The 6,263-nt window shown below is 44.7% G+C and overlaps 1 protein-coding gene across 2 annotated transcripts in view; it reads left to right on the top strand.

Annotated features, from left to right (window-relative positions):
• Positions 1-2,479: 2,479 nt before the first annotated feature.
• Positions 2,480-6,263, top strand: part of IBTK (inhibitor of Bruton tyrosine kinase) — an 80,216-nt gene continuing 76,432 nt past the window's right edge. For both annotated transcript variants that reach the window (XM_072642678.1, XM_072642677.1), the window contains exon 1: positions 2,480-2,988. The gene's annotated coding sequence lies outside the window, so the exon portion shown is untranslated. The remainder of the gene's footprint in view (positions 2,989-6,263) is intronic.

The raw sequence follows: 6,263 nt of genomic DNA, 5'->3' as shown, positions 1-6,263 counted from the left end.
ACACTTACCTCACAGAGTTGTGAGGATCAAATAAATGAGATATTTCCAAAGTGTGTAGCACAGTGTTTGGCACATAGTAGGTGCTTCATAAATGCCTATTCCCTTCCCTTCCAATAAACATTTATTATATATACTTACTACGTTTCAGGCATTGTGTGGCATGCTGGGGACACAAACAAAGGTAAAAATTCTCTCTGTCCTCAAGGAGCTCACATTCAAATGGAGCAGGCATGTAAAATAATTAGATACATAAACAACATTACACAGTAGATAGAAGTCAATCTCAGAGGAGAAAGCACTAGCAGATGATGGTTTTTGAAAAGCCTCCTGCAGAAGACTGAATTTGAGATAAGTCTTGAAGGTAGCCAGGGAAACTAATAGAAGGGAGTAAATTCCAGGCACAGGAGTCGACGAGAATAAAAGCAAAAAGACAGAATATGTTATGTGTGCTAGAAGCAGCAAATAGGCCAATGTGGTTGGACTGTGGGGCAGGTGGAGGGGAATAAAGGGTAAGAGGACTAGGGAGGCAGGAGCACCTCTTTAAATACCAAACAGAGGACTTTATATCTGATCCTGGGGGTAGCAGAAAGTCTCTGCAGCTGACTGAGTAGAGAATGACACAATCATACCTACACTTAAAAATCAGTTTGGTAGTTGAGGATAGATTGGAATAGGACAAAAGTTATTGCAGACCAATTAGAAGGTACTGCAGTAGTCCAGGCTAGAGATGATGAAGGCATGAACTAGGATGGTGGCTGTGTGAATGGAAAGAAGGGGGCATATATAAGAAATGTCATCAAGGTAGAAATGACAAACCTTGACAGCAGATTGGATATGTGGAGTAAGAGTGAATGAGGAGATAAAGATGACTTCAAGTTTGCGAGCCTAGTTCCTTTGGCAGTAGTAGGAAAGTTTAAAAGAGATGAGAATTTGGAGGGGAAAGATAATGATTTCTGTTTTGGACTTCAGTTTGACACGTCCAAAAGGCAGCTGGAAATTTAGGACCAGAAGAAAAACTTGGGCTGGATATATAGACCTCAGAATCATTTACGTAGAGATGATAATTTAACGTATGGGAGCTGATGAGATCACCAAATGAGAGTACAGAACGGAGAGTGACAAGAAGGGAGCCCAGAACAGTCTAGTGGAAAATTGAAGAGAAGTCATATAGGAAGTTGAATCAGGAAAGACAGCAAAGTTACTTTAAAAAAAAACAAACCAGAACAAACTAGAGGAAAGAGTACTCAGGGGGTGATCAATAGTGTAGCAGATTTTAAAAATGAAAACGACTGAGAAAAGGTCATTAGATTTGGCAAGTAAGAGATCACTGGTGATTCTGGAGAAAGCAATTTCAGCTGAACGTTGGGGTGATGAAGTTAGAAGTCAGATTGCAAAAGGTGAATAAAGTGGTTCCAAACCTCTCATTTTACAGATGAGGCAAGTAAAGTCCAGAAAGAAAGAGTGATTTCCCCAAGGAAGCACAGGGAGGTAATCAGACAGTCAGGGATTCAGGTGTGTATCAGGCAATTAATGAAGTTTTCTTTTAATATCAAACTATGATCCCTACATCTTTCATTTTGCATGCTATCTCTTCCTAACTTGTGAACATATTTCTCATATATAAACATACATATGTATGTAGCTAGACATAGATACACATCCCCTTCTTCCTCTTCACACAGTCACTACCCTAGTTCAGGTATCGAATGGTCCCAATTAGAAAAAAAGCAGCAAAGAAAACAAAGGTGAGAAATGTATGGAAGCCATTATCTCTAGATGTTCCTAGGCGTTTTTCCTCCTTTCTCAAGCCCTCAACGTGAGATGCTAGCGGAGGGGAAACCAAACCTTGAATGGCAAGGGCTGGCACGACAAAGCCCTATCTCTGGGCGCTGGCGCTGGACGGCTTTGGTTCAGATTCTGCCTCTGACCTTTTCCATGGCAGCTTGGGCAGTGATTACATTAGCAAACAAGTGTTAAAGAACTCCGTTTCCTCATCCGCAAAAAGAGGCGGGGTTGGTCTACACGGCCTCGGGGGTCTCCTCCGGTTCTGGGGTTCGGCACAGCAGCAAGTCCTAACGTGGCAGCACACTGGGCATGGAAGGGCCCGTCCAAATCCCGCCTCCGAGGAGGCGGTCACCACTCGTGACAGGTCAAACCGGGGAATGACACATGGCTTAGCCAGGTGGCATTTCAGTGCCCAGAGACGGGCACGGTGACAGGGCAGGAAGATGATGCCCGTGGCCCCTGGGTGACCCGTGCGCAGTCGGGCAGCGGGGGCTCAGGTGGCGCAAAAGCTCCCGGGAGGGTGGAAGAGGCCCATCCCCCGCCACGTGGGCGCCCGCCCCTCCCCCTCCCGAGCCCGATTCGGGTCAGCGTCCACACCCGCGGCTCCAGTAGCGGAGGAGTGGAGCCGCCGACCCCGGGGGTTGTGTCAGAGGGCGGGGCGGCTTGGTCCTGGGCACAACCCCACGGGGCGCGCGGTCCCGAAGGAGCCGGTCCCTCTAGGGCCGCTTGGGCCCCAACTTACGTGGCACTCCCCTAAGTCCCTCCCACCCTCCGAGCCGGTGTCAGGGTCAGGGTCAGTCAGAGGCAGAGGGAGTCCTATGGGGGAGGGGCACAAGGTGGACTTTCAGAGGAAGCGAGGGGTAAAGGAAACGGCCGCGGCCCGGGGAACCCTGGCAGCCGCTCAGCCAATCCCCAAGAGGCATCTGTGAGCCGCAGCCAATCGGCGCCCGTCTTGTTCCAGGGTGGGTCCCACCCACTTTACACCATCTCCCTCTCTCCTCCGGTCCAGCAGCGCCTCGTCGGCTCCCGTTGAGGTTTGAGGGTCATCGCCGTTGGCCACCGCCGGACCCTCCGGACAGGGCACTGGGAACCGGCTTAGCTGGCGCTCCTCGCGTTCCCCGGCTGTTGTCACTGAGGATGAGTGCCCAGTCCGCCGAGCGCAGACCCCGTGGAGACCGCCGGCGCTGTTTTATCTAGCGACTGGTGAGGGGCGGCCAGGGGGCGGGGAGGAGAGCCTGAGCCCTGTAGGGAAGCCCACCCCGCCCCCCCAGGCCGAGCTGCGCGTGTGTGCGTGTGTGTGTGTAGGGGGGGAAGCGTTAGGCCCCATCCCAGGGTGTTTATCTAAGCACCCGGCTGGGGGGGGCCTGCGCCAGGCCCTCTGCCGATGAATGGTCAGCTGGGTTACGTGGTGGTGGCACCACCTGCCCCCGCGGATGCTGCGGTCTGAGGCCGACCTTTGGATTGGGCCACCTCCTCCTGATCCCTGCGCCCTCGCTTGTTGTCTGACCAGCGTCCCCCTCGAAGCGGACCGTGCCTGTCACGTGACGTGGCTCTCCCAAAGTGCTGGTGCTTGGGGTGTCATCTGCGCTCCAACTCCGAAGCCGGAGAGTGGAGCGCTAGGGTTTTTTGTTTTTATTCTGGCAGTGATCACGCTTGGAGGAAACAGTCTCCTTGCGCTTGAGTGTGGTGGATAAAATGCGGAAAGGGGAACTTCACACTCATTTTCAAACCAGTCTCATTTTAAAAGTTCCTTGCTACTCCGGCAGCGGGACAAACCTTTTCTCTCTTTTTACCCGGAGCAGTGATTGAGGAAGGATTTAAGTGTCATTTTTTTAATTCACAAATTAATGCTTTTAAAAATTTGAGTGGCAGCAAAATAAAATGGGTACGCCTTTACACCGGACTACAAATCCCATCTATCTTGGGCCCCCCCCCCCCCCAGCTGCTTTATTCATGTGCTGTGTTTCTACCCTGCTGTCGAGTGGAGTGCAAATTCAGAAGCCTTTTTGTTGTTGGTAGTGAAGCCCCAAATGTTTAAAATTTTTGTTTTAGTTAGTCTCTTTTTAGTTGAGAAGTTTTTTTTGAATTTATCGTAAACGTCTTGGAAACTAAAATTTGCTTTGGCCTTTATACCACATTCTATAGAGGAGCAGAGAAGCTTATCGCTTTCGTCAAGCAGTTTGGAAGAAGTGTTGGTTGAAATTACTTACATTGTGTATATATTCCTTTGCATAAAGTTGTGGAAATAAACATTTTGAAAAGAGTAAGAAGCTTTTAGGTACAGAACAGGTAGAATTAGAAACTAAGCCAGCATTGTTTTGAAAATAATTTGAATAAATGTCAAATTTTATAGCTGTTTATAGGGAAGAAATTAGTTGCCATATCCAATGAAGTTCCCTCTAAAAGTAACTTGGGAAAAATTATCCAAATTAGAATGTGGGCATTGTGCTGGTAGGGCAGCTAGGTGGCACAGTGGATAGAGCCTCAGACCTGCAGTCTGGAAGACCTGAGTTAAAATCCAGCTGTAGCCACTAGCTGTGTGTGATCATGGGCAAGTCACTTAACCTGTTTGCCTCACTTTTTTCATCTGTAAAGTAAGCTGGAGAAGGAAATGGCAAATCAGTGTCTTTACCGAGAAAACCCCAAATGAGGTCACAGAGTCTAAAATACTTGAACAGTAATAACATTGTAATGGTAGAGGATTGGAATAAATTTGCTCTGTCCAATGCAATGAAACTTTTGACAAAATAGTAAAGAGAGAAAAATCTCAGAACAATTTTTTTTAACATAATAAAGGATAAGTTTTGTAACCTTATGTGAATAACAGTTTTAGTGCTGTAAAAAAGATTGTTTTTGGTTCTGGCTAGTCATTTAAGTATTTCATTCATGATGTCATTTCACTTAAGAAGCATAGAATGTTAGAACTGAAAGGCTTCTTAGAGATTATCTAAGTTAACTAACAGATTTAGAACTTGTAGAGACCATAGAGATAATTTTTAAAATTAATCTTTCATTTTACACATGAGGAAATGGAGGCCCTAAGAGGTTAAATGACTTGTTTGAGGTCACTGAATATAGTAAGCCACAGAGTATAGGTCCATATAGAATAAATCCAACACTCTTTCCCATATGCCATGTTGCCTCAGGTACAAACCTACATAACATTTTGGATTTATGGAACTTTTTTGTCATCCTTTGTCATTTATTTAGCACCTGCTAAATATAGCACCTGCTATATTATGCTGTGCATAATATACAGTCTTAGGGACTGTTGGGGGAAAAACCCCATGAGAGTTCCTGATCTTAAGACCCTAGGGAATTTAGCTTCTGGTTGGGAAAAAGATAAGTATGTAAACAGATACCAATACAGTTGGAGAAATTAAATTGATTCTGTATCATTTTATATGTGGTTCCACTCTGTAATCGATACTCTTCTGTATTACTGCCCTATTTTGTGTGATTACTTAAGCCACATTTCTATCTTGAAGTTGAACTCAAGAATTTAGCTAAAGTTAGTTTGATAGAAAAGTTCTCTCTCATGCTGGTATTCCCCTGGGTATATCTGTCTAGCCCCACAAAATTAACATCCTCAAAAGATTTGTCATGAGTCCTTTTCTGTCTTTGTATGGTTAAAGGAGTTTTTATCTTTTTATCTCTGTATCTTTTTATCTGCAAGAAGACACCAGCCTCTAGCAAAGATGACAAAATACAGATGGGTTCCATAAAACAATTAACATTCCTTAATTGTTAGACCAGAGATTAACCTTACCTGAATGCCAGCCCATCTTTCTCAGTTGAGCCAATTATAATGCTCTTGCCCCAACCCTACATCCTATCACCCTTTTTTCATTTCTGCCAAGACCCCTTCTTCGTGTGTTAGTAAAGAGGGTCTTCTCCTCGGAGGGAGCTGGCTATGCTGAGGTTGCCAGTGTGATCAACTTTGAAAACAGTTAAACACATCACTGTTAATAAAATCTTGCTCTGAATCTATCTCAGTCTCCCTTTAAATTTACTTGAGACGCAAGGCAATATATAAGTATTATATTTATAATATATCTTATATATATGTATACTATGTAATATGTATGTATACTATGTAATATGTATGTATACTATGTAATATGTATGTATACTACTGAGATGAAATTTCAGAAGAGGGAGAAATTACTTTGTCTTTAGTGATCAGGGAAGGATTCATAAAGTACATAGTCCTTGAATTTGGCTTTGGAGTATGGATGCAAATTAAGTAGGTGAAGAGGAGTAAGGAAAGCATTACACTGGTAACCATGGAAAAATAGAGACTTGGGAGTAGAACTATGGAAGGCATGTTTTGGGGACTGGTAGTAAACTGGCTTGGCCAGAGTGAAAGTTTGTTCTTTGTGTGTATTAAGATATTGAGTTGGAAAATATATTGAGTTGAGAACATATTGTATAGTGCCATAAATATCATGCTAAGGAGTTTGGACTATAATTTTTAG

This window comes from Notamacropus eugenii, chromosome 2, assembly GCF_028372415.1.
Source record: "Notamacropus eugenii isolate mMacEug1 chromosome 2, mMacEug1.pri_v2, whole genome shotgun sequence".
Taxonomy (NCBI): domain Eukaryota; kingdom Metazoa; phylum Chordata; class Mammalia; order Diprotodontia; family Macropodidae; genus Notamacropus; species Notamacropus eugenii.
Note: the sequence above shows the minus strand (reverse complement) of the source record. Positions and strands in the feature narration are given on the sequence as shown.